This window comes from Cuculus canorus, chromosome 2 (assembly GCF_017976375.1).
Source record: "Cuculus canorus isolate bCucCan1 chromosome 2, bCucCan1.pri, whole genome shotgun sequence".
NCBI classification, from domain to species: Eukaryota; Metazoa; Chordata; class Aves; order Cuculiformes; family Cuculidae; genus Cuculus; species Cuculus canorus.
This window is the reverse complement of record NC_071402.1, coordinates 130,254,616-130,266,966: the sequence shown is the minus strand read 5'-3', so window position 1 is coordinate 130,266,966 and position 12,351 is coordinate 130,254,616.

The window sequence follows — 12,351 nt, the reverse complement described above, 5'->3', positions numbered from 1 at the left end:
ATTATTGTTGTTGTTATTATTATTACTATTATTTTTATTAAAATTCCTTGTCTTCCTTCTTCTGTGTCCTAGTGTGTTAACCAGGGGAGTCATTTGCACCTTTGACACCAAGCCCCTGCTTAGCTGAGCCAGATGCTGACTTTCTGCTGGAAAATGGATGGGCAGCACCTCTCTTCCCCCGCTTGCTTCTAACAGGCTTCCTCCATTACTTACCTTGTCCTAGCACCAAGTTTGACCAAATTGCTCCATGAGTTGATTTACTTCACAAATTCACAAAGCAAGAAATTAAGCCAGAAAAGAAACGCCTTTATATTTTGCTACTACTCTAGTGAGCTAAGTGGCTCTTGAGAGGGTCCAGGGAGTGCAGGTGTTGGCATGAAAACCCAGGAGAAAGAGGATAGGACCACATAGCTACAAACCAGAGATGGGAGAATGAAGTGGAAATGGGACTTCTTCTTTGCAGAAGGAGCAAGTTATTAGATCAACTGAACAGTTCATGGAGTCACCACCTCCTGTGTGTTTGCCAAAAAAATGACTTCAGCAGGCTGTGATATGTCAGCATACAACTACAACCAAACAGTTGACACTTCCTTTACATCAGCACTTCAGTAACTGCCTTTTTCAATGTTTATCCTTTTTTTCTGGAAGGCCAGTATTTAGCAGGATGGAAGCTTTTTCTTTTATTTGCCTATTCACTTAACTGTGTATGCTATGTACTACACCTTATGAATGTTTTTTGGCTGAACAGGAAAGCTCCCTGGTACTCTTCTAGCTGTCACACATGGATGGGGTCAATAGGGCACCTTCTGGAAGGATAAGAAGATGATACTCTCCATGGGATCCATGAGGGACCATCGAGATACAAGGAAGCCAGGAGAGGCTAGTTCAAGAAGTGTAGCAGATGAAAGACATAGCATGAGATGAGGAGGCAGGGATCTGATCAGAAGGGAGGCAACAGCAGCTCAGAGCTGCAGGAGGGAGGTTCTTCTGGACATCAGAAGTGCTTTGCAGAGGTTGCTACAACCCAGAAAACCAGCTGAGAATGCAAGCTGAGACATACAAAGTCTGAGAGTAATGGCTTACACTGTTAGGACACAGTGAGCAGCAGAGTTATTGACATTCACGCGCTGTATTTGTCCACATTTCTGAAGCTACTTTGGTTTAGTTTCTGTTCTAATAAAGCAACGTGAGAGGCAGAAAATCCTTTTGATATGGTGCCATGCTGACTGCAAGGAAGATGGGCAGGGAGATTCATCCTGAAGCTCTGACTGATTTGAGGGAGCCAATCACAAGCAGAAAAACATGTTTGCATGTTAGCCTTCTTGAACAGTGCTTTAATGGCAAGAATTTCCCAAGAGAGCCTGATTTCAGGTAGTGATTTCAGCCCTCCCCACTTCCAGTTGCATGTTGTGCGCTCTAGGTGTTTCCCTTGTGCAAACCCTGATGGTCATCAGCCACTGCACTGAGCCATTTTAACATGCTTCATCAGCAGAAAAAACAGCCCAACAAAAAAAAATGCCAAAACTTGAGTTGTTCTGGCCTGAAATCAAGACAGACTTTCACAACAGAAAGGATGATTAGGAAGACATGGTAATCTAGACTCTACCCAGCTGAGGAAAGCTTGGGAATTTCAGGACATCAAACTTACCTCAATATCTCCTGCCTAAGCTCTGTAGAAAGGTTTGTTAATAAACAGGCATATGGCCTGGCTAAATGATTGTACATTGCCTGTCTGCATGCCTCACTGCCTGGGCTATTCAGCTGCCCATGGGTGGGCTTCTAGGCTAACCCATCTATTGTGTGCTCAGCTACCAAGCTGTTTAAGAGGTGAACTTTTAATTAGGTCAGTTATTGGCACGCCCTGAAGCTGGCTTCTCGAGCTGCTTATCTCTGCACAACCTGAAACAGCTCCAAGAAGTTGCTTTTAAGCCATGAGCAGCCCCACAGAAGGTAACTCGTTCATGCCCCGTTCTGATGCAGACAACATAGCTGCCTACTGAGTCAGGAAGCAGTCATCAGCGTACGCAGGCAGGCTGAAGAAGAAGGCAGAAACTTAAGGGTATTTTTTTTATTATTTTTTTCATCATTTTTCTGCTCTTGAAATACTTTAACCTTTTGTTCCTACTGAGGAAAAATGTGCTTTATTTTTTTGGTGGGAGTGGGGATGGGATGGGAGTTACTGGAAAAATAAATTCCATCTTCAAGGCAGGCCTATCAAGTAACTTTAGAAGAACAGCCTGCCCACCTGTTGAGAGTGTTTCCAAATTTTATTTGGCATGCTCTGCTGTGCAATTTCTTGCACTATTTTTGAAAATTTTATTTTGTTTTCAGTTATTTGGAACACCAGGGTGCAAGTTGCTGCATGCTGGTATGTCAGCATTATATAACTTAAAACCTCAAATTCAGGATAGGAATCTTATAAAGATCATTTGATCAGACATGTTATAATCTATTTAATGGGTCTTTTTACTGTCTGACCAATGATTATAATTGTTTATTTGTTACCACCAGAATAGTCTCATTCATATTTTTTAATTAGGAACTTATGAATATTAACACTAGGTAGGTCCAAAATTGTGAAACATCTCATGACGTGAACTATAGCACATGCTCCCATGTTACTGCATGTGCACAAGCAGAAATCATTTGGGTCATTTCTGAGTGGAAGCATAGGAGGTACCACCTGTCAAGCAAGACTCACCGGAACTGATTTTTTATCATAAAGAATAGTCCTAGAGAATTATAAAGATTATACGTAGATATCTGAACTTCAACAGAAAGACATTTTTTATAAATTGGCACTTAACAACTTTTTAAAGATATATTCTAGTAGCAGCAACAGATGTACTCAATAAAAATCACTGGGTAATAATTTAAAGTTTGAGGTCTTCAAGCATCAGCTAGCCTTGAATCAACTATTTGTCTTTATCACGAGGAACAGGAAGTCATTTCTTTTTCCTGGGAAATCACATAGTTTCTTTTTCTTCCTAGCCTGCAAATCTCTAGTCCTTGAGGGAGAGATTGTTTTCTGTGGATGACTCCCTTAAATAAACTGCAGAGAGTTATGAATGCTGAGTTCAATTTTGTTCAATTAATTTGAACAAAATAAGAAGAGTAAAATGCTTAGTTACCAAAGGTGGTAGAACACCTTTCGGGAGGTGGAAATCTCCTTTTCTTTTCTTCTAATGAATAAGTTACTTGGGCTTTTTGCAGGCAACAAGCCTCCTGTGCCAGTAAGCCTGGTAGGAGATGGACAATGCCACCCTGCCACCCCACTGAGAGAGTCTACAGCCATAGTCCCCTGCCAGTCTAGAGCTAGTACACATCTCTGGTTCAGCTGCCTCTGTTCTACCCCTTAGTAGAGTTTGTTCCCCTTCCTTGCCCTTGGGCAACTGCGTCAGTGCTGCAAATTCAGGTCTGAGGGCAAAGCAGCAGCCTTTCTTTCGCTGCCCAGAGTCACATGCCTCCTCCACCCAGGGAGTCTCCAACCAGCATGCATCCACAAATAGCTTCTCACTGTCCTTCCATGATGCTCATGCTGCTCCACATGCTCTGTGAAAACCCTGTCCATCAGGGGGTAACTGAAGCTGTTAGCTCTAGAAAAGCCCTGGAAGCTTTCAGAAACAACTAAAAGCTGAAATTTGAACTGAAGAAAAATTAAAACCAGAGCAAAACCTAATTAATAGATACAACAAAATCTGTAAATGGTGGTGGGGGGAAGAAGGAGAATGTTATGAAAAAAACATTAAAGGAATGCAAGGAAACAAAAATTCAGAAACTCTGAAGTTTCTGGAACACTTGAAATCTAGAGCAGAAATCTAGTTAGATGTCCCAGTACAGGGTAGCATATGATGAGGTTATTAAAGACTACCGTAACAGATAAGTACTGGAACTGTCTGTCAAACTTGAGGATTAATGTTTTCAATCTTAGATTGCTTTTAATTTTGCAAGCCTAAAGTTCATTTCATGCCCCCCACTTTTTCATGCAGTATGAAAAGAAAGATGACTCTAAATGTTATTTTCTAAAATAAATCATTTAAATGAGTATGAGCAATCAAATTACTATATATAGTCACATTTTACCATAGCAAAAGCTTTGGATTTGCTGGTTTTTAATCCTCTCTTTTCTATGATGAATATAAATGAAAAGATAAATGAAATTTCATTTATGCATACACATCACTTTGAGGAAAAAAGAACTATCCACTACAAAATTCACTTATGAAATTCCTACTTTTCTTCCTTCAATCTCGTTCCAAAATTTAGTTCTCCATATATTCATGCATGTTTCTAATCTCTTTTTATGTTCAGTGAGTGAAATAGGCTTCAAATTTGTATGTCATAAGTATGGAATGTGTTCACTGATATTTAGTTGTGGGGAATCCTTCCAGTGCTGCAGAGTAGCTTACACAGCAGCTGTGATCAAGATGTCTGTAAGGTTTTCTTTGCTGTGTTATTTACCTGTTCTGAAGCACTTACTCGTTTAAGATCTGAGCCAAAGCCCTATGAGAATTGTAAGATTTGTATGTGTAGTCTTTTGGGGGCTGCTTAGGGTGTTGTGGGTTTTTGTGGCAGTTTTTCAAGATACTGGGAGATAAAATAGTGGAAAATTAGAAAAAGATTTGCAGGAGTCCAGATGCAACTATCAAGGTCATTTCTGTCTCCTTAGAGTAGGTATGCAATAAATCAACTCCGTAATTTTGACATGAATCATCTCTCTAGCTTTTAAGAGACTGATGAGCTACCTGGGGAATGCATGTTCATTCTTGAAAGATTACAAAATCTAGCACAATCCAAATAGTCAATCTGAATAAAGCAAAGCAGTTTATAAAATACAGTGGTTTAAATTTTTCAGCTTCAAAAAAAAAAAAAAAAAAAAAAGATTGACCTCACAGTTCTCTATATTTCTTGTAAATTGATGAAGTTTTTAGACCACGCTTCTCAGTAAAACTGGTGTTGACATGTTTGAATTATTTCTGTAACACTGTTCATCCTTTCTTTTGGGCCACGGAGAGGTATATCTTTGGATTTGGAATGCAGTGAGAGGAAGGGATGGGATAGGAAGTGAGCAAATGGAGAATAAACACAAACTTTCCTCTGCCAACCTTTCAGAATTCAGAGGAGAAGCTTAATCAGACTCTCTTTGAGAAGTACCACTGAATATGAGTGCACCTTTGGAGTCCAAGCTAAAGGAATTTGTCACAAAGCTAAAGGAATTTGAAACGTTGATCAGTGTCTCCAGTTTACCTCTCAATATTTTTTTTTGCCTTTATACTTCTTCAGCTTTTTACCTTTCAGTCTGAGAAAACCCTGGCTTTTACTCTAATGTCGTAAGCAAAGAAAATCATCAATGGAAAGGCTTCTTAGAGGATTCTTCCCCTTTTTCTCTGATTTTTGTTTTTGGGGTTGTTTTTTTTTTAATCTGCTAGACACTAGATCTAATGATCACATACAGATCTGTATTTGCTTTAGTATTACAGGACTGTAGCGGACATTAAGATCTGCAAAGAGACACTTGGTGTGTAATTCTGAACTACCAGCTATGTAAATAGTGTGCAAGATGTCGATATCTGTCACATCCAGTCATTCCACTCTAGTGAAGAATATTCCTACATAAACTTCCTCCACAGACATCTTGTCTTACTGGCATTATCATATTAAAAATGTCTTTAACCTTATGCCAACTGGCGTTTCAGAAGCAGGGAGTTTTCTTTTTATTTGCCCAAATGAGAAGGGAAATAATCTCTACACTATTTTTCTTGGCTATTTTAGGCAACTGAAATTCTTTGAATTGTTCCATTGCTTACATAAGCACTTAGTCTAATTTTGTTTCTCTGATTCCACCTATGCAAGACGCCTAAGCCACAGTAATAGTGTGAATATAAACCAAAATTTTACCCATTTCCTAATTTAAATAAAATTTAAATGAAAAAGAAGCATTCTAACTCAAGTTATTTTATATATATATGTTGTCTACAAGTTTCAGTGTTGTTTTGTAAATGTTTTCTTTGTTGATGATTTTGTTATGATCAGTTTCACTTTGCAATTTGATTTAGGGTGAAAACTAATTTCAAATAGTAAATTTTCTACAGAATAAGAATTACATTTTAAAATAAGTTCAGATTGACTACTCTGTGGTCATAGATATATTGCAGATACAACAGATATAATCGATGAAGAGTTCTGATGAATCAGGTTAAATAAATTCAGAGGAATGATTTGGTTTCATCTGAGAAGCGTCATTAAGCTTTCACTTGATTTTGTAACTCACAAACACACACACAAAGATCTTAACGTTCTTAGCTTTGTTACCTTGAGCATCACAGGATCACTTGTAAAGTGAAATCTCATGTTTTATGCTGAATTAGGACATGCTTGTACTTGAAATGGAGAAGATCAGTGTGGGAACTGAGCTGATTATTTTTTTCCTTACATTGTCATCCTTTCTCTGCTTTTGAGAAATTCTGTGCCCAGGCATGATTCTATTGATGTTAGTCTGAGGAATTTGCCATTACTCAGTTAATATGTGAGACATATCTGCCAATTCATACTTACTAAAAATCACAAAATTTATTTTATATAAGTAATTGTTGCAATCATATGGCTTTCCCAATTTACTTTAAAACAAAACCCAAACAAATGAACGGGAATCACGTATTGTTTTTCTTCTGGATAGGAGAAATTAAAAAAACAGAGGAATGAAATCCAGTGTCCCAATTAAAATCCAGTTTGCATAATTGCAGTAATCAAAGTGGTTCTACGTAAGTAAATTGCGGTTTCGACTAGATACATCATTATTAACTTTCACTTTTGTTGTCATTCTCTGAATTGTTATACAGCTGTGAAGTTTCACCTTGGAGAGAGCTGCACAGAAGTGATAGGACAAACTGGGGATAAAAGGTGTTTACCATTTGCACAAAGCTGCATATACCTTTCAGCATGATTCTTTAGATACCAATTTAAACACTAAAATGATAATATAATATTCTACTGTCAAAATTTCTGAGAAATCTGTATCTACCTTGGTGCTCAGAGCTTTAGCAGACTCATCAAAGGTGACTCCAAAAGGACTGTTCAGTGAAAAAGCCTTTTTCTATACTGTTGTGATTTTCTGCTATTCTGAGGCAGTGGAAGGTGCTTGCATATATCTTGCAAATGTGTTAGGAGACTATAGAAAATAAATCTCCATATTGAACTGTTGAATGCTATATTAACAAAGTCATTCAAAAGGCCATTGTAGAATGGACTCAGTCACAAAGTTATGGGTTCATCTTCATTAAATCCATAAAGTGAGCAGGTATGGTATTGATTTTAGACAGTAACAAATTACAGGACAGGAACAATTTCAGTGCAATTTTCAGCTTTATTTTCCTTTCTTTCTAATCAAACTGTGTTTATCTAAACCTCTATTCTGCAAATTTAATGAAGAATCCACTCTAAAAAGTAAATGCTGAGATTTTGATACATATTTGACTCCAGCCAAGAAAGGAATTGAAGGTTTTTGGCTTCATTGTATAATGAAACATCCTTGCTATATTTCAATAAATGTATTCATACAAAGTCTGCTTTTAATTTCATGAGGTCCTAAGACCAACTTCATCAGGCTTATCTTCATGCCATTGCTGGATCTTTAATTCTTCTTTTGTTAGTCTCTTAAGAAGCCGTATAACTTTTAACAGGAATCTAGCTGAGCCAAAAAGGAAATCATCTCAATAATAGTGCATGCCAGTGCTTTGTGTACATCTCATTATTGCAACATGCTAAGTCAGTCAGACGCTAAGCATGATATTGGAAACACAAGAGGAAGTCTTTATGAAAGTAAAATTGTTCTTCATAGTAGAAGACTGGTAGTTCAAAATCATCCAGATGTCTCTGGGTTGATCAAAAATGTAACAGCACTAGATACTCACTTACAGGACTGCTCTTTATCTGAGTTTCATATCAATCTATTTTAAATATTTTTTCAAGGGTTCTGCACCAGGCTGGGGAGAAAGCTGGATTACTTTCATCGCTGATAAAGCAAACAATGTAAAGTCTTGCCGTCCAAAGGAGTAAATGTGCCTGTGCTTTCCTCATCTTAGTTTTTTAAAACCACTAACACTGTCATTCATTCTGAACTCCAAGATTATGAGTAAAAGGACTGTTTATTCAAAAGACCTTCTGAAAACAGCATAGGAAATAAGAAGCCTTGCATTTATACTAGTAATCCCTTGCCTCCTGACAACGCTGATCTGCTAGGGAGAAAGAAGTGTTGTAACATCTGGCTCAATGTGGTGAGTTTTAATCTTCTGTTGGGAGGGCTGATGTCATTTAAGGAACAGAGGAGCAGACTAACTATTGCAAATGAGAGGCAGCAGCAGCAGTGCTTATCCTGGGAGCTGGGACTCATGGATCAGTTGAATGGCTGCCTGCAGCCCCCATGTGTTGATTCTGGCCCATTAACCATCCTATTAATCTTCAAAAAGCTCTAAAGCACGAGTGTTTGGGAGAGTGAATATAGGTGAGAATTTGCAGGTGTCATTCACACAATACAGCCATCTTTCTCTCTTTTCAACAAATAGCTGTCCAAGTCTACTAAAGCACAGAAAGAAATTCTTTCCACCACCATTTCCCCATCTGGTATTTCTGAGAGCATCAGGATATTTAGCATTTTGCAAAACACTAGTGCAAATGTAAAGGAACAGAAAGGCAACTTCTAAGAATCAGTAGTATGTTTATTTTGAAAAATGTATACACTTCATTCAGCCCACACGCTTTAACTTTCAGTTTTCGAGTGTCACCACAATATATATTGCTGCATGAGTCATATCAATCCTGTATCGGCCAGCATTTCAGTTCTCTGCAAGAATCTGTTCTATTCTTTTGGGAAAGAATAGCATACAAGAACAAGGCAATTTTAGGCAATTAGAAGGTTATACCATACTTGACACCTGACTTCACTTTAGTAACACCTGCCTGAAGAATAATTAGCAGACCACTTTTAAAGAAAGAACTTCCATACTCCGCAGATGGCATTTTTCATACCAGACAGGCAACGATGTATGTTGGAAGTGAGCCAAACTGTCTGCAAAAACTGTGAGAAATTCAAGGCAGACATCTGAGTGGAAGGAAAGTTTTACCTTCCTCAACACCCCTACACCCCCCCGCAACCATTCAGGAACATCTGTTCAAACCTACCTCTATGTATAATGTGCTTTATTTTTCTTATCTACTAATGCTACAAATTACAGGAGAAGGAAAGCAGTGTAGCGTTTCTTTTACATTAGTTATGAAACCTACGATTTAAATGTGATGACTTGCCAGACATAGAAATCCCATACTATAAGACTCTTTTTAGAACCAAGAACAAAAATTTCTTAACTGGCTAGAATATGGGGACCTTAACTCACATTTCCATGAACTGGTCCTAATTTTCACTGTGTACTCAAAACTTTGTTGAAATCAGGATACTGTGTGTCATAATGGAGGCACAAAGTCAACAGTCACTTTGGAAATTATTGGCTAATGTCTTAATCCTGGACTGTTCACTGATTTGTATGAACTTTTCTGTGTACTTTGGGCTAAATCCAAATCCCTGTGAAATCAATCGTAATCTTTCCATTGCCATCTATAGGCTTTAGATGAGGTCTTTTGCTTCCTTAGAATCTTTGCTTCTTTCTTGCAAAAATATTATATATAAAAGGAGTCCTGAGAACTCTTCATAATATTGTCATCAGAATCAAATGTCTTACACAAATATTTTAAAATTACAAAAGTAACAGCTCTATGTTGTACCTGGTATCACTTCTAAAGCAAAAAACTATTGCATTTTATTCCATAGTTCCAGTGAATAGGTGAGAATTATAGAAATACATATACAAAGTTATTTACAATGTGTTGTAATTCCAAACTATGAGGTTTTTTTCTCGTGTGGTAGTTTTTACTGTCTTAAATGCATTTCTGTGGTGATTGCATACATTTTTTCTAAGGGCAGTTTTCAAGATAAATTTTTAATTTGGGAAAATGCCCGTTTCGGTATTTTCTCAGCTGTGCATGTGACTTTCTTGGCAAATAACATGGTAAGCATTCAGAATAGGCATATTTCTGAAAACCCTGCAGTCCATAAGCAAACATAAGTAAAATATATAGTGTCTGTATATTCCTGGTGACACTAAGGATGAGAATGTATCCTTAAAAACTAAACTACTTTTATAGATATTTAATATGTTCATTGCTTCATATGGTTTTGGAGTATGCTTTTATAACACAAAATCCATGATCATCTCATTATAAGACAAGAAAGTTTCTACAGAAATAAATTAGTGTGCTTTTTACTTAAAGGATGACTGAATCTGAAACTTGTTGGTCACTAATGTAAAGCAACATTTTACAAGTTTTCCCTTAATCAATATTAAATTTTCAAGATTTACAGTCCAAATGTTAGAGGAAAAGTACTTATGACCCAAACTGTCTTGAGGGACAAAAGTCTATTTGTGGACTGATTAGGCATCCAAACTGAATATTTAAATTCAAGTATATAACCTTAATAGATACAAACATAATAGGCAAAAAAATTCTAAAATAATCACATTGGTAGACAAACCATTTATGAAAAGAACAGGGATGTGGCAATATGCTTTATTCTAGTCTATTAGTCTTCTGAACAGACCTGATGCCATTTTAATTATTACTTAATGTCCTGGTCCACATTCTATTACCTTATCTCAACTATATCTTTCGCTTGTGTTTTGAAGAACCACATAGTTAGTCTTTTTTTGTGAATCCTGCTAGGAGAAGGACTCGTGGTCATGAAGGCTAGAACAGGTTGCCACAGAAAGCATTCAAGGGCAATATATATATATATAGCATATAATACATAAATAAAATGTATATGATATATGATATATATAGCATATATATAGTATATAGTATATAATATATATATTAAAAAATAAATATATCTTAAAAACAGAACCAAGTTGTCACAGCACATTTAATATGGCACTGAACCTAATTCCCAAAGGTTTACTGGGCCTATGATACAAGGTAGCCAGTACAAATTACTTGAATGCCTTGACGTTTATTCAATAAAAAGTCAATTTCAAAATTAATCTTTCTTCAAAAAAATCTCTGGAGCCCGTCTACAGAAAAGGACTGCAATAAAACAGACCTATGATTATTTCCTACTACAACTACTATCTAACAAACTCTTAATTTGCAGCACTTTTTGAGCTCTTCTCTGTTTCTTGATACTCAGCCTACTACCCAGGTGACTGTAAGTGAATGAAAGTAAAGTTCCATAAAATTTCTGCAGGTAGGAGTCATGAGAGTTCAGATGCCTGAAAAACGGCAGTGGCTAACAGATCTGCATGCACAACTTGGACAGCAGTAATAAATGGCTAAGAAACTTTTAATACATTTGCAAGTCATAACCTCTTGTTATGCCCTAAGGAGGCCCTAACAGCCAGGAGCCTTAAATTACATTGAAATTGGTTCCTACACTTTAAATGATGTCAAAAATCTATGGACTTAAAATGAAAATTAACAGAAATATATAAAAGCAAGTGAGCTCTAGTAAATCCTTATTAATCTGAGGTAATAATGTGTTTCATCACGGAAGTCCTGTGCCAGTTATTGCCAGCTATCAGCTTGATTGCCTTTCTAAAATGAATATAGACATCAGGTTGTGTACAGAATTGTCCTTTTCAATCCACGCACATTACATAATGATATTCAATTACAGTATGTAATTGGTTAAACATTACTCTTTAAAATTTCTTGAATCTTGTAGCCGATCTTAAATACTGCATGTACTCTATTAAATACAAGCTCACCCAGGAGACATAAACTGACTGAAGCCAGGAAATTCTACATGAAGGCTCAAGCTGACATTTTGTCCCTAACTTATAAGTTTCCTCATAGCTACTAAGAGTGCATGTTCTAATAGTGTTTCTTTCTTTATTTGTACAAATAATATTATTGCAGCAGTCAGAGCCTTCATTTAAGAAAGGCCTTGAAACTTGGCCTGTGGTGGAAAGACATAGCTACAGATTCTCCCCTTCGTGTGCTCCTTTTTTGACTATTTTTTGATCTGATGAAAAGAAAAGTAAGTCAAGAAAAGATAGGCATTTAATTACATTCCCAAACACTTCCAATTTGAGATTTAATAAATTCAGTCAGCTTGCAATGCTGTGATTTTAACCACATCTCTTGAACTACTATTGTCAAAATAAACCTGAAAACAAGTAAACAAAACATAAAATAAGAACTCATAAGGGAAGAGAAAGAAACCCTGAAAATAATATATAGCGTTGTACCCCCAGAGAAAGCAGAAAAAGAATTCTTATCATCCATCATGTTGAAAATTAGATT